At 39.8% G+C, this 21,221-nt stretch overlaps 2 protein-coding genes and 1 long non-coding RNA gene across 10 annotated transcripts in view; 2 read left to right on the top strand and 1 right to left on the bottom strand.

The window, feature by feature from the left end:
* Window positions 1-8,773, bottom strand: part of ankrd34ba (ankyrin repeat domain 34Ba) — a 32,160-nt gene extending 23,387 nt beyond the window's left edge. Inside the window, exons 1-3 of one of the 3 annotated variants that reach the window (XM_078955709.1) lie at window positions 8,009-8,773; window positions 7,349-7,430; window positions 7,176-7,273 (exon numbers count right to left, since the gene is read on the bottom strand). The gene's annotated coding sequence lies outside the window, so the exon portion shown is untranslated. Of the gene's footprint in view, window positions 1-7,175; window positions 7,274-7,348; window positions 7,490-8,008 lie in introns of those variants that run through there. The other 2 variants (XM_078955711.1, XM_078955710.1) reach the window with 2 other exon arrangements.
* A 5,226-nt stretch (window positions 8,774-13,999) lies between these two features.
* Window positions 14,000-21,221, top strand: part of rasgrf2a (Ras protein-specific guanine nucleotide-releasing factor 2a) — a 53,514-nt gene continuing 46,292 nt past the window's right edge. For 2 of the 5 annotated variants that reach the window (XM_023960386.2, XM_078956111.1), the window contains exon 1: window positions 14,001-14,142. The gene's annotated coding sequence lies outside the window, so the exon portion shown is untranslated. Of the gene's footprint in view, window positions 14,143-21,221 lie in introns of all 5 variants that reach the window. The other 3 variants (XM_023960387.2, XM_078956112.1, XM_078956113.1) reach the window with 2 other exon arrangements.
* LOC144996324 (uncharacterized) lies at window positions 14,683-19,652 on the top strand. Of its 2 annotated transcripts, XR_013659321.1 has the most exons (7): window positions 14,683-15,085; window positions 16,069-16,151; window positions 16,455-16,531; window positions 16,877-16,988; window positions 18,523-18,550; window positions 18,667-18,786; window positions 19,216-19,652. It is a non-coding gene; the product is annotated as an uncharacterized LOC144996324 (long non-coding RNA). The 2 variants fall into 2 exon arrangements; XR_013659320.1 differs by lacking the exons at window positions 14,683-15,085; window positions 16,069-16,151; window positions 16,455-16,531; window positions 16,877-16,988; window positions 18,523-18,550 and having other exon boundaries at window positions 18,557-18,786.

The following is a 21,221-nucleotide window of genomic DNA, read 5'->3' as shown; positions in this document are numbered from 1 at the left end:
AAATACAAAACATACAAACTCCAGCAGAGGATGAATACACCACAAAATACAAAAACACTAATGGGGGTAAAAAATACTCTCAGTCATAAACATTAAGTGTTGAAACACTTACAAAAAATACAAATAAAAAATAACAGGAGCCAAATGATAGCACAGGACAGACACTAGAATAAAAGCCACAAAGAAATTTGTTTAGATATTTTTTTAACACCTACTGAGGATTGTAATCTTTTCAGTGAGGAATAATATAATTTAAAATCGTTAATAAAACCTGGGAAGGAGGGCTTGGAACCTCTCCACTTGCAACAGTGGATATGGTATTTTCCTAAAAGTAAGATGATATTAATGAAATTTGAGAAAGAATCATCAATATTTTCCATAAACAGCATGACATCAGAAATACCAAAAGGGGGAATATTCAGTTTTAAATTAATCCAATTCCTTATTTGAGTCCAGAACTCTTTGGAGTAATCGCATGAAAAAAACAAATGTTCCAGTGTTTCCTCATTGGAGTTACAAAAAATGCAAGATTCCACGTCAAATTTAAATCTGCTTTGAAGAAAATCGGAGACAGGATAATATTTATTTATTATTTTGAAATGAGTTTCTTTTACTTTGGGCAGAACAGGCCATTTAATATACTTTGAGTGTGCTTTAACTAACAGAGATTGGCTGTTGAAATAAGAGAAAGATCTAAAAGAGGCTCGATTATGGACATGATAAATTCTTTCTTTTAAACAGTTGTTCAAAAGATTGTTATTTAGTTTAAAATCTAAGAAATTACATCCATTTATCTGTAATTTTGGTAATGAGATAATTGTTCTATGAGGAGTAAAAACAGTGTTCTTTATTAAATGAATCAAAGCAGCAGGAATAGCTCGACATACTTTTTTAAATTCTTTAAGGCTGCAGGTGAGACTGTATTTATCTATAAATGAAGAAAAAGTCAATAAATTACCGTCACTGTCAGTTAAATCTGTAACAAAAAGAATGTTTCTGTCAAACCAATCCTGTTTAAATATAGATTTCCTACCAACTAATACTGTTCTGTTATTCCATAATGTTGATCCATGAGGTAAAATTGGGATTAAATATCATTTTCCAAAACTGAAGAACCTGTTTATGGAAGTTGGACAAAATGAATGGAATCTTGTTGACTTCAAAATCACATTTCAAAAGGAAGTCTATGCCTCCTAAATGTTTAAAAATGGATCTTGGGATATGAAACCACATGGAGTTATTATCAACCAGAAGAGCTTTTAAAAAATTAATCCTGAAAGTACCGACCATAGCTTCAAAATCCAGAGCATTGATGCCACCATTATCATAACTTTTGACCAGTTGGGAACGTTTGATATAATGTGTTTTGTTTTTCCATATGAATTGAAAAATAATAGAGTTAACTTTCTTAATGTTTGGAGGGGATATGTATAAGGAATAGCAGGGATAAATAATCTTAGAGACGCCTTCTGCTTTGGTTAACAGATTTCTCCCAAAGATAGTTAAATCTCTTGTCAACCAGCGACTTAAACTTTTCTTTATATCAAACAATCGATTTGTAATGTTGACTTCTTCCCTCCTTAATGTGTTTGTAGACAATAATACACCCAGATATTTCACTTCATGAACAACCCTAATGGCTTCAATAGTTTGGTGCTGACACGAGTGAACGGGGAGGATTTCACATTTGGGAATATTTAGCTTCAAGCCTGATGCTTTGGAAAATAACTGAAGCCTGCTTAGAGCTTTAACAACCTCTGCAACGTTTTTTAGAAGTAAAGCAGTATCATCTGCAAACTGACTAATTTTGTATTGCTTTTCAAAAATAGAAATACCTTGAATATCATGACTATGTTTTATGAGAATGGTTAATAACTGAGTGGCTAATATAAACAGTTTGGGTGAGATGGGGCAACCTTGTCGGATTCCCCTTTTAATTACAAATCGGGGAGTAATTCCTGGATTTAAGGAAACTGAACTATAAATATCATTATAAAACATTTTAATAATATTACAAAATTTATCACCAAATCCTAAAAATGTCAGGGCTTTAATTAAAAAGGAATGCTCCAATGTGTCAAATGCTTTATAAAAATCTAGAAATAATATTAAACTATCTGGGTCAACAAAGTCACAATAATCCAATAAATCTACCACCAACCTGATGTGATTATGGATATTTCTTCCTTTAATGAATGCTGACTGACACTCATCCACTAAATCCTTCAGTCCTCTGTTTAGACGCTCTGCAAAAACATGAGCTAAAGGTTTATAGTCATTGCATAACTAAGTCATTGGTCTCCAATTATCCAAATATAAAGTGTTTTTGTTAGGTTTGGGGATTAAAGTGATTAACCCCTGTCTCATTGTGTTAGAAAGGCTCCCTGCTGAGATACATTCCAGAAAAGCTTCATGTAACAAACGTCTTATATCAGTCCAAAAGAATTTATAAAATTCTGCTGTTAAACCATCCAAGCCAGGAGATTTCCCAGAGGACATCTTAAGAACAGCAGCATCCATTTCCTCAATGTCTAAATCGTTTTCCATAAAATGTTTAAATTCTAAGTCAATGTTTTGGTTCAATCCTTCAATGCTTTCGAATAAAATTTCACAGTCAGCTTCGGAATGATAGGACTTATATAAATTGGAGTAAAATGTGTGTATTTCTTTGTTAATTTCCCTTTGGTCTTCATAAACAAAATTATTTACTGATAGTTTGTTAATTTGCTTTTTTAATTGCCTTTGTTTTTCAAGATTAAAAAAATATGTGGTATTTTTTTCTCCCTCTTCAATCCAGCGAGCTCGGGATCTTACAAATGCACCTCTAGCTTTTTCAATATACAAAATGTCTAACTCGCTTTGTAATTTATTTAATTCTAATAATTCCTCAGTCGACAAATCCATCTTTTTACATAGGTCATTAATATTTCTTAAAATATTTTGTTGTTTTAGACGTTTCAATCTTAAAGCACTTTTACTAAATTCAATTGCAAGACTTCTAATTTTAAACTTAAACCATTCCCATTTACTCACAGGTGACATGTCCAAGACATTCACTTCTGTTATTAATTCTCTAACCTTGTTGCAAAAACAGGAGTCTTCCAAAAGCATATTGTTGAATTTCCAAATTTGAATTAAATCAGTTACTGACCGATTACATTGAAGGGATAAAGAAACAACACAGTGGTCTGTTAAGGGTGAAGCAGAAATGGAACATTTATCAATATATTTTACTAATGATGAAGATATTAACCAATAATCTAACCTTGAACATTGTCCATTTCCTGCAGCATCAAACCATGTATATTGCCTGGTCACTGGGTTCAGAATTCTCCAATAATCAACTAAATTGACAACATTCATAAATTCAACCACCAGATCATCAAACTTGTGACGTTGTGCTCTAGGTGGATGTCTGTCTAACCAAAGGTCTGGCGCCAGGTTAAAGTCACCTCCAACTATGACATTATCAGTTAAATGAGCGTGTTTAAGGTCTAGAATTTGTTTACATAAGTCTGAGAGGAGTGTTTTGTTTTTAGCTCTTTCATTATAACCATATACACAAACCAAAATAAACATTTCACCGTTAAACTCAAATATTAATATCAACCAATGGCCATAAGTGTCCCCAAAATGGTTAATAACTTTTCCCGGGAATTTGTTTAAAAGTATCATAACACCAGCTGAATGAGAGGTCCCATGACTGACATAAATAGAATCACCCCACTGTAATTTCCAGAAGTTTACATCTTCTTCAACTGAATGGGTTTCCTGCAAAAAAACACATTTAGCTTTCTGCTCCTTACAAAATAAAAAAATAGCTTTTCGCTTAACATTGTTTTTAAGCCCCCTAGTGTTTAAAGAAATGAAAGAAAACATTTAAGAATTATCAAAAGCACAGCAACCGCAGAAGATGTGCAGGAATGAACAATATTGTCCTCACCAGACAATTCAATGAGCATTCTTCACCAAGAACATGAACTGACAGAACACTAACTCTCACTGACTGGCACTTATTGAGGGTCCACTCTTCGACTGTCGATCAGCGCGTCCCCCTCCTTCAGGAACGCCCTCTGACCCCTCTTCCTCGCCTCTTGGACCAGCGGCCACAGCTTGGCTCTCGCCTCCCTGTCCTCCTTAGAGAAATCTTCTTTGAAGTGGACGTGCATTTCCTTGCAGACTCTCGCCTCTCTTGACCGTTTCCACACGTCATCCCGGACCACTCTGGACACAAACTGCAGGATTATCGACCGCGGAGGATTGTGGGAAGTCGCCGCGCTCCCCTTTCTTCTCAACCGATGGACCGTGTCAACTGCCTCTCGCAGGCGGTCCGCGCCGATGGGAACCACCCTGGTCAAGATGCCGATGACGGTTTCTCTGATGTCTTCTCCATCCTTCTCAGCCAAACCATTCAGCCGCAGATTCCACCTCCGTTTGTAGCGAGCATGCTCAGCCACCGCTTCCCTTAGCCGCTTGTTGTCTCCTTGAAGTTCAGCCACTCTTTTCTCCAGATGTTCTAGAACTCCTTTATTCCTTTTTATAGCTTCTGAGTTGGCATCAATTCTTTCATCAAACTTTTTCAGTAGGGCTGTCTGCTCATCCATTATGGTCGTTTGCATGTCGACCTTCTCCGTCAGGGCGGCCACGGCTTCCATAATTCTTTCGAACATACTTTCATCCTGCAAGTTCTGCCCGCACCCTTTCTTTTGCTTTTTAGGATGAGGTGCTTTGACTGGAGTGTGTGCAAGGTTCACTAACTTTTCTTTGGACCTTTCTCCATCCCCTGTAGTGACTTCAACAGCTTCCTCAGTCATCTCGTGAATATCGGACTGGGAATAATAGTCGTGCTCGTCCATTTGCATTTCGGTTAGCTTACTTTCGATTTTCAAAAGGAAGAAAAAAACAAGTTTACGGTAGTCCGCGATTCCTCTCACAAACTTTAAATAGAAACTTAGAAAAAATTTCAGTGTTCTTGGTTATAGAATGCAAAAAAAACTCACAAACAAGGACAGAAAAAAAAACTCTTACACCGGAGCCCGCAAAGTACGTTCGTTCATTCCGCCATCTTGCCTCCTCCACGCGACAAGGTACCTTCGCTCTGAAAAACATTTGATGTTTTGTTTCTTTAAGTACCTGCAAAACAGAAAGTTTGCATTAGTAATGGAAACATTAATTTCTATAAAAAATAAAAATAAACACCTGTTTGTCGCTGGGCTTATTTTTAAAACTTAATCTTCCCGATAAACGTGGGACTGGGAGTAATCACAAAACCAGTTTAGAGCCAAACGTCTTTTTTTTTTAATTATTTACAGTGTATTTCTTAACTCAACTAGTTGATGTTGAAAAAATACGCTTGCATGGACGTTACGACAGAGTACATCGGTCCCTAGAAATGTTATTAAACGTAAATATTAAACCTCAGACGATCTTATTTTACGAGATTTTTTTTCCACGGGAAAAAAAAGAAACTCGCGTCACATGACCCCACGTCAGCCCACAGATATGATGGGAAAGATCAGACATTGTACACAGCATTTAGACTTGTAGTGTGAATACTTTAACATGTAAAAGAATATTGAATAAAACAAATCGCTAAGTAAATTTAGAGAACTCTCCAGTCCGTTCCTGAACAACATTCTTCCGGTTTGTTTAAATGTCCTTCAAAGTCGCAACTACACAGCATGAAACCTATACACGGGTCCGTAAATGTAAATAAAAATAATTAATAAATAGCAACGTACCTTTTTACGAGATCTTCTATATGAAAAAAGAGAAACTCAGGTCACGTGACCCACCTCAGGCTGCATATATTTATGGAAAAGATCAAACGCCTTCAGATCCTTTGAGGAAAAGTTGAACGTAAAAAACAAACTACGAACTGCATGTCTGCAATGAATGGATATTATGAAAATAAAGGGGATATATACTGCTAGAAATGTTTTCAAAAATAAATTAGTCCACAATCACTCTTATTTTATGGCATTTTCTGCGGGAAAAAAAGAGAATCATATTAGTCACGTGACCCACGCGCACGTCTGCAGATATGAATGAAAGTTAACGTGTTTCTCCAACGTAACAGAGCCTTTGGGAGAAAAAGTTGAACGAAACAAGCAAACTACAAACTGTATGTCCAAAATGAAAGCATATTTTAAAAGAAAATGGTATATTTCTCACTAGAAATGTTGTCAAAATAAAAATTAGTCCTCAAAATATCTTGTTTTATGGGATATTCCACCGAAAAATGAACGTGCATCCGCCATGTTTTTTGCTCACGGCAGGCCAAACCTCCAAAGTCGCGTGATCCTGAGAAGGCTCGTAGAAAATGAATAGAAAAATGAAACGTATCCCCCTCACAGTTTAGGGGGCGTTTTTGTAAAACTCTCACGCATTTCCATGTGGACAAATGTAGCTACTACACATTTTAGGATGAGACCGGGTTGGAGTGTTCACCTGTGTGAGGAGCAGAGCCCATTTCAGTGTGTGTGAAGGTGAAGGATGAGGATGGAAATCATAAAAATACACCAGTGACAGAAAAAAAAACAAGAAACACCACTCCTGCAGTGTAAAAGCCCTCTTCTGTGATCGCTGTCAGGTGTGAGGAACGTCTAACCTTCATTAAACTGCAAAGCAAAATTATTTCTGTCACTACTGGTATTTTTGTCCATGTTTGGATAGTTTCAATAATTACAGATTTTCATTTCTTTAAATAATTTTTTTACCCTTTGATTTTTTTTTACTTTTCTTGCACCATCATGATTGGATCAATAAAGATGATCTCATCTCGTCTCGTCTTGTCTCCTCGTATCTCAGCTTATTTAAAATCTGATTTCATTGCATCTTACATGTCTTCCAGGAAAATTTCCCACGTTTTATCTAAAATTTTTTACAATCAGATCTGTCCACAGAGACTGATAAAAAAAATGCAGCAAATGTGTAACAAGTGGAGAGGAAAATGAGCATTTTATTTACATTCAGGTGGATTCTATTTAGAAACAAGAATTCTTATGATCATCAAGTCCTTTTTAGGTACTTTACTGTATGGGGAAAAAAAATCACACGTTGTGCTTTTTGTAATAAATATCAACATTTTAAAACGAGGTGTCATGGTGGCCTGTCAGTTACTCTCCCCTCCCCCACTTTCTCTGCCTTGGACGCGACCAGCTGTTCTCACTCACCTCATCACTGCTGCAGCCTTTTTAAGGAGCCTGCGGATCTTTAGTCAATGCCAGTTCGTTGTTCCTCCCATGGTGCTTACTCTGGCCTATCCTTGCTCCTGTTTATTGCCAAGTTTCATGCCTTTAATTATTTATCTCGATCTGCCTCAGGAATTATCCACTCTGATACTCACCTGGTCGCAGTCCTCTGGTCACTCGTGCTTCGCTTCTGGATCTCCTCGTCAAGACGCCTCCAGCCAGCTGACGCTCCACCTTCTGGGAAGACGCCAACACTCACCTTCAGCCAAATTAAATCTAAAAACGTACCTCTTGTCCGAGTCTCCTTCTGGGTTCCAGCACTTGGGTCATTCAGAATCTGCGTCATATCATGACACGAGGAAAGCATTTAACCCTTGTGCTATCTTAGATGACCCCCCCCTCCTTACATTGACGTGTTCTCCCTACCATGACAAAGGTGGATAAAGGTGGAAAGATTTCATGTAATCCATGGACACCAGTGAGGTTCACAAATCATTGAGGAAAAAAGGTTCAGAGTACTGTCAAGTGGGTCTAGATGACCCAACTCCCAACGGTAAAGTGCCTAGGATAGCACAAGGGTTAAAGCCGTAAATGACTGTTTCCACTGGTTGCCTATTAAAAAAATCATCTGTATAAAAACACCTGTTCACACCCCTAAACGGTTTAACTTCAACCTTTCCTCCACGACCAAGAACAAAGAGCTGTCGAAGGACACCAGGGAAAGGATTACAGACCTGAACCAGTCTAAAATTAGCAGCTGCCTCATGAGAAGAGATCAACTATTAGAGCAAACATATTAGAAAATGGAAGATCACCTTACTGGTGGTGATCTCCCTCCACCTGCAGCTCCACAGGATATCTCACCTCATGGAACAAGTAGTCTGGAGAGCGGTGAGGAAATGCTGGGAGACCGGTCAATGACCTGAAGAGAGCTGGGACCACAGAAACAAAGGTTACTATGGTAACACACAGCGTCATCATCAGAGCTCCATAGATCCCCCTGCTTACGATGGCACATGTCCAGACCTGCCTGAAGTTCTTCAAAGACCATCTGGATGATCCAGAGGAGGACTGGGAGAATGACATGTGGTCAGATGAGACCAGAATGGAATTACTTGATCTAATGGGGGTGGAAGCATCGTGCTGAAGGGCTGCTTCCATCACTGAGAGCATAGTTTGAGATGTTGCACGTGTGATTTCACTGTTAGGGTGCATTCCAGTAAGCCAAACACTAAATGGAAGAAAATTATCATTTTCCTGACAATAAACGCAGATTCTTGCCAACTGCTGTCCCTGAACGCAGCACAGACTTTAAAACACTACCAAGAGAAGTTTTCTTCTGGAGAATATTTTCCTTTCAGCACCCAGCAGGTGCAGCAACAGTTCTGTCCTTGGTGCCGGTTTTCATCCTGCTGTCGTCGCCATAGAAACACAGTGAACTTGCACCGCTGTTCACATGTCAAAAAATAAAGCAGAGAAAAAGATTTTCTCTCCTGCATCTTAATGTCTTGAACCCGGATGACTCTGCACAGAAGAGAAAAGCACTTTCACGCAGATCATCAATGAATTCAATACATTTGAGTTCAGATCGCTGCTCAAATCTCTGCAGACCCTGAACACACAAGTTCAACAGCAGATGGAGGTCCAGCAGAAATGTGACGCAGAAAGATAGAAAATTGCTGACTTCTCTGAAAACATTAGTGAAAACAAAGAGGAAATGGCCACTCTAAAGTCTGAACTGTGGGTCCCTGAAGAGCTGAAATTAGAGCATGAAAGAGTGAAACAGGAGAGGAAACCAAGGAAAAGAAATCTGCAGTTCTGAAAGGTGAGCTGCAGAGAAAGGTCGCCCACCAAGCAGTCCTGGAAATGGACTACAAACTGGAGTTCAACCATGTCCACGCTCTGGAAGAGGAGACCACAGCTCTGAAAACGGAGCTTCAGAAGCTGTAGACAGAAATCCTGGAGTGAGACCAAATGAGAGAAGAGTTCCCCGCAATGGTGGAAGAATTATACCGTTTGGAGGAACTCAAGAAAGAGCTGCAGGCAGAGCTGTCCCAGCTGAGAGAGCAGTCGAATGACGCCAAAGAGCTCAACATCCTGCATCACAGACTCACCCAGGAGCTGAAGGAACTCACAAAAGAAACAGAAGATCTGCAGAGAAGACGGGAAGGAGTCCGACGCTTTGTTCAGGATGTGGAAAGGCTGGAATCTGCATGTTAGAAACTCCAAGCAAAAACCAAGAAGGCGGTCCAAACCAACTCTGACCTCTCAACGGAAATAAAAAGACTGGAAAATGAAGTCAGTCAGAATTTGGATTTGGAGGACAGAGTCACTGTCAAAGTGAGAGGATGGAGCAGGAAACTCTCTCTTCAAAGAAAAATCAAAGACATAAAATTAGAGACATTTATGGATTGTCAGTAGTTAACCCTTGTGCTATCTTAGATGACTCCCCCCTTCCATTGAGGTGTTCTCCCTACCATGACAAAGGTGGATAAAGGTGGAAAGATTTCATGTAATCCATGGACACCAGTGAAGATCACAAATCATTGAAGAAAAAAGGTTCAGAGCACTGTCTAGTGGGTCTAGATGACCCAACTCCCAATGTAAAAGTGCCTAGGATAGCACAAGGGTTACAAAGAAATAAGGGACATTTTAGATTGTTAGGAAGCAAAAAATTACAGACATTTTTAGTTGATTAGTAGAAAAGGGTTTTTATTAAAGACAAAAGCTAAACTTTTCAAAGGACATTTTTTACGTTTTTTCTGTTCTTTGTTTTTAGCTAAGAGCATAGCTACAACATTAGCATGTGAGCATCAGGTCTTAAATTTTTGTTCTTAATTCAAAAGCAAACCCACATCATCACACTCCCACCACCAGTCTGTTGTTTATTGTCTTCTAATGACTAAGTATTAGCTATTTTTGTCACTATAGAAACCTGTGAGATTTTGGCTTCCTGGACTGTGCAGGTACTTCCTGTTTGGAAGGCCAGGGGGAGGAGTCATTCTTCTCGTATGCAGTCAATGGTTCAGCAGCAGAAGCTGGACCAGCCAGTGTCTCATCAGACAAAATATTAGTTGAGAAATGGACAGAGTGTGTCCTGAACTTTGCTGTTCAAAAATCCCAAATAAACTGTGTTGCTCTGTCGCCCTCCTCTGTTTTTTTTCTGCCATAACTGCCTCTGGCCTTTTCCTTGAGGTGTGTTTTTTTTCTCTACAGACGAGGAGGATGCTGACTCCTGTTCTCAGAAGAGTGAATGGAGATGATGACTGCTGCTGCAGGGATGGACTTGAACTTTGACTGAACTCTTATCTCCAGAGAATGAGGCTCAGAAGCAGCCTGAAGGACGGTTTCTTGGGAGATTTCAAAAAGAAGTCAAGAAGGTTTGGATTTTTGTCAAACAATGTGTTCAAGTCTGAGGCCATGGTTCTTGACCAACGAAAGGTAGTTTGTCCTCTCAGGGTGACATCAGTGTAACAGAAAATGATCAGAAATTGATTTGGTGGTCCACTTGGACTGGAGAAAGGTAGTTTGCCATCTCTCGGTGGGTGGAGTGTCCCTGCCCCAGGTGGAGGAGTTTAAATACTTTGGGGTCTTGTTCACGAGTGTTGGAAGACCGGAGCGTGAGATTGACAGGTGGATCGGAGGGGCGTCCGTAGTTATGCGGTCGCTGTATCGGTCCGTAGTGGTGAAGAGAGAGCTGAGCCAAAAGGCAAAGCTCTCAATTTACCGGTCGATCTTCGTTTCAATACTCACCTATGGTCATGAGCTCTGGGTCATGACCCAAAGAACGAGGTCCCGAATACAAGCGGCTGACATGAGCTTCCTCCGTAGGGGGGCTGGGCGCTCCCTTTGAGATAGGGTGAGAAGCTCGGTCACCCGCGGAGAGCTCGGAGTAAAAAAGCTTCTCCTCCACATCCAAAGGAGCCAGTTGAGGTGGCTCGGGCATCTAGTCTGGATGCCTCCCTGGAGAGGTGTTCCGGGCATGTCCCACTGGGCGGAGGCCCCGGGGAAGACCCAGGACACGCTGGAGAGACTACATCTCTCGGCTGGCCTGGGAACGCCTCGAGGTCCCCCCAGAGGAGCTGGAGGAAGTGGCTGGGGCGAGGGAAGTCTGGGCATGTCTAATTAGACTGCTGCCCCCGCGACCCGGCCCCAGATAAGCGGAGGAAGATGGATGGATGGATGGATGGATGGATGGATGGATGGATGGAGATGGATAGATTGATGGTCCACTTGGTTTTTGGTCAAATAACCATCATTTTTATTTTTAGGAAAAATGTGTCTGGGTTCTTGTGGGTTAAATATCTTGTGGTCTTGTTGACGAGTAGCCAAAGAAGTATCAAGGAACGAGGTCGTACACTAAGATCGAGGTTATACACTTACATCTAGATTGTACACAAACATCTAGGTCGTACATAAATATCTAGGTCGTACACAAACATCAAGGTTGTACACTTACATCTAGATCATACACTCATATCTAGATCGTACACTCACATCTCTGAAAAATATGGTAAACATTGAATTTAATGTAACTGATATTAGTTTCTGAGTTGACGGGATAAACAAGGTGTCTGCTGCCAGCTCGTTTATTGCACTGTCGATTTTATTTGAACTAAAAAAAGGCTAGCATTCTTTTTTCTGTCTTTGTTCCCAAATAATGCAACACGTCTAACCACCAAAGATCATAGACATATTGCATTGGTCAGTAACACAAATGAATTCCTAACATTTCTCCTGACTGAAATGAAAACTGGAGGCTGTGCTGAACCCAGGTGGGCAAAGAGGAGAGCGGTTCCTTGCGTTTGTTCAGGAACTCGTCCGCTTTGCCGTGACTCTGCCACCAGCATGCAGCAGTTGCCATGGAGGCAGCAGATGCAGCAGCAGCTGTTCAGACGTAGAAACGCCACAGAAATGCTGGTGCTCAGCGTGCAGCCGCAGGGAAAGCCGTAACAGTTTGTTTCATAACAGACATGCAGATCATGATGGGAAATGTCTGTGGGTTTATGTGCAGCAGACACAGCAGTAGATTCACTGCTATATTAATCCTCAGTAATCCTCTGCTGGCTACAGATCCCTGTAGCAGCTCTAAAGCTGTTTTACGCTCCGGCACCCCCACCTCCCCACAGCTCACTCTCCACCACCGAACAGACCGATCTGCTCTGGGGTTATCCACCCTCTGTTCTTTAAACCTGAAAAACAAATCAGTTCTCGTCATATTTTTATAAATTCACTGCTTTCTGTTGTGATTCCTTCTTGTCATTAAAGGTCATCTAACTGGAATCTTATGAGTTGACTTGCTTTGAGATTGTCTGTACATATTTTGTAAAGTTTGCAATCAAAAATGTTGTAAAACTAACTTCCATCTCTGCAGTTTCAGAGTAACGATCATCTAAATCTCCAGAACCTCCTAATCCTGCACGAATCGCTGACTCAGGTTCTAACTGACTGAACACACCTGATCCAGGTAAGCAGCAGGATGCAGCTTGAGGAGAGCTGGAACGAAAGTTAAAAAAAATCTAGAGGACCGGGGTCGGGCAGCTCTGAATGAAGGACAGGGTAACTGAACCATGAGGAGGCACTAATCCAGAGCTTTCTGTCCAGTGTCCAGGGAAACGTAGGTGGTTGTGTCAGGAAGGACCTCCAACGTAAAACTAAAGCCAAATAAAGCAAGCAAATCCCAAACAGAATGTGACGAGTTGCTGTGGAAACCCCTGACCAGCTAAGATCTAGAAATAAAAACTTTTTTAGGTAAATGATCTAAAATGAAGCTAAAAAGTTATTTTTTTTTTACCTGAACTCTGACTTGGACCAAACAGGAGAACTCTGGTTCTCCTGAAAACAAGGGCCTCTGTTCTCCTGCAGATGAACTCTGGTACTGTTCACTTCAGTGTGAATGCAGACGGACTTTCCAAAGAGAGGATGAGGACAACCAAAGGGAGGAGATCCTCCATGCAGGAGCATTAGAAGACAAGTAAGATGAGCCACTTTTCTGCTGCCCCAGCGGCCCCAACGGAGCAGCTGTTGGAACTGAATAACTTCCTGGAAGTTTGGTTAGTTTCTGGCTTTGATTCTCTTCTGGGAACTCCACATGTGTAAGACTCCACAGTCCGTGGAGACTCCGCCCAGTGGGACATGCCCTGAGCACCTCTCCAGGGAGGCATCCAGGAGGCATTTGGACCAAATGGTTCTCATTTATCGTATTGTGAAAACAACATAAAACAAAACCCGCCACCAACTTTTTGGTTCCAGGCACTAAAAGTTTACCAGAATCTTTTGGGGGGATCATTTATTAATACCGTTTAATTTTCTGTTCCTTGGATATAAATAGGAACAGAAAACATAGTTACTAAATTCCTTTATTGATAAAAACAGGACAGAAACCGTCCAATTCAATTCAATTTTATTTTTAGAGCCCAATATTACAACAATAGTCCTCTCAATGGGCTTCAAACCAGTAATTGTATAAAACAGTTCCGTGCTTTAAAAAAACATTGTCTAATATTACTAACTTTTTTTAAAGGCAGTTACATGAGCCCAGGTCTTGTTTTATGATACCCCTGATCTTAACTCAGCCATCAGCTGGGATCTTAGGATCTATTCATTTACTTACGTCATTAAGATTCTAAATTCATTTATTTTTTTGTTTTTAGAGTTGATAATTATATTTATATTTTGGATGGATCCTTCCTTTCAACTCAGAGATGCAGTTACAGACTACTTCCTGTGGTGGCGCTGTAAGTAAAATGTGTTCCTTAAAGAAAAAGGGCGGGACCTTTAAATTTACTTCCTCGTGAGTTAAACTTGACTCTGTTAAAGCGCTGGATGAGTTCGCCAGAAAACATTTCAGACAAAGTTTCTTTATTTGGTGGAAGTTTTGTTTCTATTGCAGCGCTGACCGTAACCAGGATATTATTCCCCGCGCAGAAGTTTTCTGGAAACATACGTAGTGAGTCATGTTGCTATTGCTAGCTAGATGTAGCTAGCTCTTTGAGTTAAGACTACAGTAAACCCTTGTTTATCGCGGGGGTTACGTTCCAAAAAGAACCCGTGATAGGCAAAATCCGTGAAGTAGAAACCTATATTTTTTTAACAATTATTATACAATTAAATACTCTGTTATACATAGAAAAGAAAGAACAAACCATTTTACAGGCTCAAACATTTGTTTCACAAATCAAAGTACTTTAAAAACGTTTTTTTTTTTCAACACATAACTTCTGTACTGTACTGTCAAATAATAATTTTAATCATCAATGTATGGAGTTAATTCAGTCTCAATAATCAGAAATGCACACAACCGGTTTTACAAATGCACACGCTCCGATTCACAAATGTCATTTTATGCAAACGTGAAAAATAAATTCGGAAATACACACCCTGTGTTTCACAAACACACAGATTGTGTTTCACAAATGCACACTAAATGTTTTACAAATGCACAATAAGTGTTTCTCACAAATGTGCACACTGTGTTTCACAAAACATTTTAGAAATTCACAATAAATGTATCAGAAATGCACAGTAAGTGCTTCACAAACATGATTTTTAGGTACACATGTGATGTGAACTCACAGATCATTCGAACTGCAGACTGTGCATTCAAAATCCCGTTCTCGTTTGTGAATCTCCCCGTGTGTGTGAGAGATTTTTCTACGGTGAATATTGAGACTCATCTGACGGAGCGGGTCAACTAATGTCACCATTGGCTAGTGAATCTGTCAATCAAACTCATCGGCAAGGCAGGCGGGTTCGCTTTTAACCAATCGAATGGCCCCTTACACTCCTCACTTTCAAAGTGACGAGGGAGGGAGCTGTTCAGCACAGCAGTTGAAAGGACGCGGGCGGCAAACATGGCGGAGAGGTCTTCTGAACGGGATCAGTCTCAGCCCGTAAGTAATGCATTTATTTGATCATTCCCTCGTTGTACGTCCTGTAATGTTATTGAATACTAAGTTGAAGCGTTCTCCTTTGCCAAGTGACATGTGTGAATGCTTTATGAACACTTCAGCCGAGTCGTTTGCAGAGTACCCCCACCGCAAATTAGCTTAGCTTTGTTTTGCTTAGCCTGTGCAAGTTGTGAGTGAAGTTCAAGCCGGTGTCGGTTCAAGCTAGCGTCTATAGCCAATGATCTGTAGGTTCTTAACATGATTCAGATAGAACTTAGGGGAAAAGCATGCCGGATTTACAGCAGCAAAGAAAGTTTAATAAAAAGTATTGATTTGGAGACGGCGATTTGTTTAAACACTGATGCTATGCTATGATAACTAGCTAGTTGTTCCGTGTGCTGCCTTATGTAAACGCGATCCGGGTTAAAGTTAGACACAGCATTTTCACAACCCAGACTTTAAGACGGGGTGGATATGTGCAACAAAGTTAATTCATATGACATTCATGAAAACGGCATTTTTTAAATATAACAGACATGAATCCACTGTTGAATGAAAGAAGCCTCATTAAGTTTCTAACGTTAGAACCCGTATTAATTGTGATGACCAGCCCTGTGAGATTGTGTCAGAGTGTCAGCCACTAAAATCCCCGTATCTTTACTTCCAATGACGTAATGACAAGAATCCCAAACATTATGCTTTTAGGCTGTTTTGTAGTCGATAAGTAGTCACAGAAAGGGTGGATGGGAGAAATCAGCTGTCAACAGTGATTTGAGTAGAAGTTACTGTAAGTATTACACACAGGCTTCCTGTGATCAGTGTCTTGTCTCTGATTTTTTAAAGGTGTTCTTTACTACAAGCTCAAGTAATCATAGCAAGAGTGTTTTAAAAAAATTCCCCTTTCATATATTTGAAAATTATGTAATTTAAGATCAGACAGCTAAATGATCTAATCCATGTTTGTTGTGTTTTTATTTATTCTCTAGGAATTTCTGAAGCGTGACAGCGTGACAATCTTTTGTTCCTCGTGCCATCAGGCAATACAACTCTCTGGCAGGGCATCTTACAAGTAATTTCTTTTAATTTTACCCACTGATTTTCCAATTATTTACCTTTTTTTATCAATCTTTTTATTTTGTGATATTTCTATTTGTAATGCATGTGTGTTTATGTGTTTTTTTAAGATGGCCATTTAAAAACATTTTCCTCAGGGATTATTAAATAGCCTTCTATTCTATTCTATTTCATATTTTATCATCCTATTGTATTACTGTTTTACCTGTCAATTGGGAATTTAGCATTTTTGCCGCCGTAAACATCTGTCAGTTGAAAATATTTGTACTTGTATTCCATGTATCCTGTACCTGAGAAGATAGCAGACAACAACTGTGCAGACACCCACTTGGCCTTCTTCAGTGACGCTGTGAACGTTTATGGCTTTCCTCTGAGGTATTCATGTCATTCATAAAGAAATATTTTATTCACATATCAGGCAGTATAAGTACTTGGTTATTTGTACAAAAATAAAATTACTTTTTTTAGACTCCTCTCCATAAACAAAGGCAACTCTAAAACTCTTTCCCCTCATGAATAACATTTACCCCCCCTCAACAGTCTCTCTCACCTCATTTTTTCCCCAGTGATACATGTAACCCACTCCTGCAATTTTTTTAACCTAGAAATTCTACTTATTGGCATCATACATAAGAACATTACATTTTAAACTGATGTGTACCGTATTGGCGATGCATTTGTAATTATGTGTTTGAGACATGATTTTCATGTTATTGTCAGGGTGAGAGGAGATCACGGAGGGGAAAATGTGGGCATAGCCGAGTTAATGCTCACAGTACGTACAACTGACACAAACGGGTTCATTGTGGGAAAAGTGTACACACAATCAACGGTGAGTTGAACCTAGTTTTAGAAGCTTTAATATATACACAGGGCTCCAGACTGCGTCCATTTGGTCGCATTTTGCGACCAAACTTTGAGAGTGTGCGACTGAATTTTACACCCATGTGCTACCAGTAAATTTGCCTCCCCCACCCTCCGTATTTTTTATACATTAAACATGAAAGGAGCACGTCAATGATCGATGAAATGAGAGATGAAATCATCAATGAGACGCGAGCGCACACGCACGCAGGCAGACACACACACTCGCGCGAATACTCATGAGACTGGAGCACACGCGAGCACACACTCGCGTTTCATTGAGTGATGCCTGAGGCGGCCAATGCGTCTGAGAAGAATAGGGAAAGTCACTGCAAGTGGCTAAAATATGTGGAGGGGCGGGGCCTAGAGATAATCGAGCGCGCGTAAACATCCGTGGGAAGGAAACGGAGACAAATATCATCACAACCTGATATGTGCGTCTGAGCTATGAGCAAGCGAACTATTGATTCGTTCTTCCGACCTGCAGCTAGTGTACCAGTGACAGAGTGTACAGCAGGGGTCTCAAACTCGCATGAAGTCGAAGCTGCAGCGAGACTGAAAGAGACCAGGAATTAGTAGTTGTCCTTAACATTCAATTTCGTTTTAATATGCCTCTCCCCCTAAGTATGAGCTGTGATATTACATCTTCTATAATTATTTTAATGTTTTGTAATGGATGTAGCCTTTTTTTAATCAGTTGGTATTTTAAATTATTTTAATTGATCAGTGAACTACAAAAAACCCATCAGGACGCATGTCCCATAATGCATTGTTTTGTAGTCTGTAGGGCAGCTTTTAGTCAGTTCAATACTAAATTTCCAGCTGCATTCGCTCTGATTGGTGTCTTGCTCTCACCCCTTTCTCGGGATATTTTTGTTTTGATTGACAGGTGATGTTGGAGCAAAAACAAAAATATACGTCACACACCAGGTGATCTGTGCAGTGTTGCGTCCATCTGGGTGATCTCAAACACGCTTATTGTGCATCTTGGCTAAACCTATTTGGTGTCACCAACATGAATTTCCATCCTCTAATATTTACATACATTTAAGTATTGTTTGAAACTGTGAAATTACGAAAGGTTACTACGGTAATCACTGGTTACTAAAAACTTTTTTTATTCTAAATGTATGGTATTTTTTTTACTATTTTTACTTAGTTGAACTGTCGTGACAGCGATGGTGATGTCAGTTTACCTTCATATTGCATCTTCAAAAGTGCAGAATAAAATGACACTGAATTAGAAACAGCACATTGTAATTTCTGCATCTATTATTAAAGTATTTATTTGTAATACAGTGGAAATTAGTAGATTTGGTTAGAATGTTGATTTACGGTATGCGCCCCTAAATTTTCTGGTTGTGCCCCTAAAATTTTCAGTTAGGGGCCACTATGCTCCTAGTGAAAAAAGTTAGTCTGGAGCCCTGATACATAAAAGTGAATGATGTATTAAAAATAAATCTGACAATATAATATTTCTTTTTGCTTTTTTCCAAATACAGGATTGAGCTCCTCTGGTGTGATGTCTTCGTGAGTGTTATTGGTTTATATTACAACATCCTGCACTCTCCTGAGGACCAAGACTTGCTCAATATCAGTCACATCACGTATTCTGCTGCCATTACATTTTTCTACCACGCATTCAGGCCAGTTTGGATGTCTTTAGTGACGCGTGGGACACCCATCCAATCAGGACGGAGCAAAGCATGACACCAAATCAGCTGTGGCAGTTGGGCTTGACCCAGAACCCTGTTTCTGATCCCCGGGTAAATGCTTTATTTAATCTCACTGTACTGGACAACTGATTTGTGTGCAGTTTGACTAAAGTGGAAAGTATCAAGAAGAGTATCATGAAATCATAATGACTACAGTGAATTTTCATCGAAAATGAATGAAAAGGATTATTGTTGTGTGGTGCAAACAATTTCCCTAAATTGTTTGTTTGTAGGAAGAATAGCACATCTGCAAGTTCAAAATGCATCACAATGCATGGCCTTATGAGCCATCAGATGTACTAATGTCACTACTTTGTTAAGGTTCACTTATTTGCAAATTATAAACAGTTATGGAGATATGAGGTCTGCCTGCAAGCAACAATATAAGTTATTATTAGTCGGTCACTGTTCCTACATAATCTAAAACACAAAAAAACAGTGCTGTTCATAAACAGTATCTTTTTTTTTTTTTTTTGTCAGGGTATGCTGGTTCCAGAGATTGAATGGGAGGAGAGTGGATCCATGGCTGAACCTCATCCTGGGATCAATGTCCCGGTATTGGACAGTCCCCTTTTGGGTCCACAAATGTTGGAACTGCAAGACGACATCAACCCATTGTGGAATTCAGACCGTTTGGGAGTGGACCTACATCTTTACTGTCCAGTGTGTTTAGAACTAAATTTAGGCGACACAATTTCATACAGAAGAAGAGAGACTGAGGGGAGTAAGACAGAGTTCAAATCAATACTGCTGTATTGTTCAAGGGACTTCATTGTATGTAAGGAAGTTATGAAAATTAGTTCCAGTTTAAATAAAATTCAAATCAGTAGAGATCCCACATTTGCTTAAATTTTGATGTTTTAATCTGTCCATGTTTTCACTGAATTTTACTCTGCAATAAAGGGTGAATGTTTGCACTTTGTTGTTCTATGACCATCTTTTGTTGTGTAGTATTTAACCAGCTATAAAACCCAGAGATATGAGGATCTTTTTTGCAAGGGTGACCTGGCCAAGAGGTGTATATGTATATGGTTACAATATAAAATCAATGACATTTGAGTTATTAAAAAAATAAAATTAAGGTCAAGCAAAGTGACTTCGGGCTGTATTGGGTATCTGTGATTGACAGTGAGATGAACTTGAGGTAATGTAGTCCCACTGCGTGGTACGGAGCAAAGTGATGCCAGTTTCTCCACAAAACCTGTGGAAGTTGAAGATTTTTCTCCTCCACCTTCATATGATCAAAACCGTGTCTGAGTGTTGAAATGACGCTAGCATGAAAGCTAAGAGAATAACGTACAAACAATCCCGAGTGAAACATTCATTTTAAATCTCATGACCAGTACAGAGTTCGATGGATTCAATGTCAACTGCATTCAACCACTGTTGCCTTGCTTCCAGGTCCACTGAAAAGTTGCACAAGCCAGTAATTTTTGACAACCGAAGGCAATAAACCGACAAGCCATGCTAAGGCTAACACGCTAACGACCGACTGGTCCAGAATCAAAAAAGGGCGGGGCTTTTGCCACCCGCAGAAAGCTTAGAGAAAGTGTAAGGGGCCATTCGATTGGCTAAAAGCGAACCCGCCTGCTTTGCCGATGAGTTTGATTGACAGATTCACTAGCCAATGGTGACATTAGTTGACCCGCTCCGTCAGATGAGTCTCAATATTCACCGTAGAAAAATCTCTCACACACACGGGGAGATTCACAAACGAGAACGGGATTTTGAATGCACAGTCTGCAATTCGAATGATCTGTGAGTTCACATCACATGTGTACCTAAAAATCATGTTTGTGAAGCACTTACTGTGCATTTCTGATACATTTATTGTGAATTTCTAAAATGTTTTTTGTGAAACACAGTGTGCACATTTGTGAGAAACACTTATTGTGCATTTGTAAAACATTTAGTGTGCATTTGTGAAACACAATCTGTGTGTTTGTGAAACACAGGGTGTGTATTTCTGAATTTATTTTTCACGTTTGCATAAAATGACATTTGTGAATCGGAGCGTGTGCATTTGTAAAACCGGTTGTGTGCATTTCTGATTATTGAGACTGAATTAACTCCATATCAATGTGAACAGAAGGCTTCAAATCACGGAGATTAGCCCCGCCCACCGCGACCCGAATAATTGGATTAAACGGGAGAAAATTTAAAATGATCATGAAAAAAATACAAAGTACAAACGGACAAATAGTGGCTCAGGTGTATTTCAATGCTCTTCAGTCTGAGAAGCTGCAGTGTTTTCTCCTTCTCAAGCCCGCGGTGCAGCTGTGTGTGTTTGTTCGGGAGAAGAACATAGTGATTGACAGTTGTTGTCGCTCTTTTTCTATGGGTTTTAGAGAAACTTGAAATTGCAAGATGATTTGCATGTACGTAATTTGGAAAGCTGATTTACGTACGTGTACATATTAAACTGCAACATTATTGACGCGCAGGTAGAGAAGAAGCGGAGTGACTTTTTTAGCCAATCAGAATGC

The sequence above is a fragment of the Oryzias latipes genome, chromosome 12 (genome assembly GCF_053564925.1).
Source record: "Oryzias latipes strain Hd-rR chromosome 12, Olatipes_Hd-rR_3.1".
Lineage (NCBI taxonomy): Eukaryota > Metazoa > Chordata > Actinopteri > Beloniformes > Adrianichthyidae > Oryzias > Oryzias latipes.
This window is presented reverse-complemented; position numbering and strand designations above follow the sequence as displayed.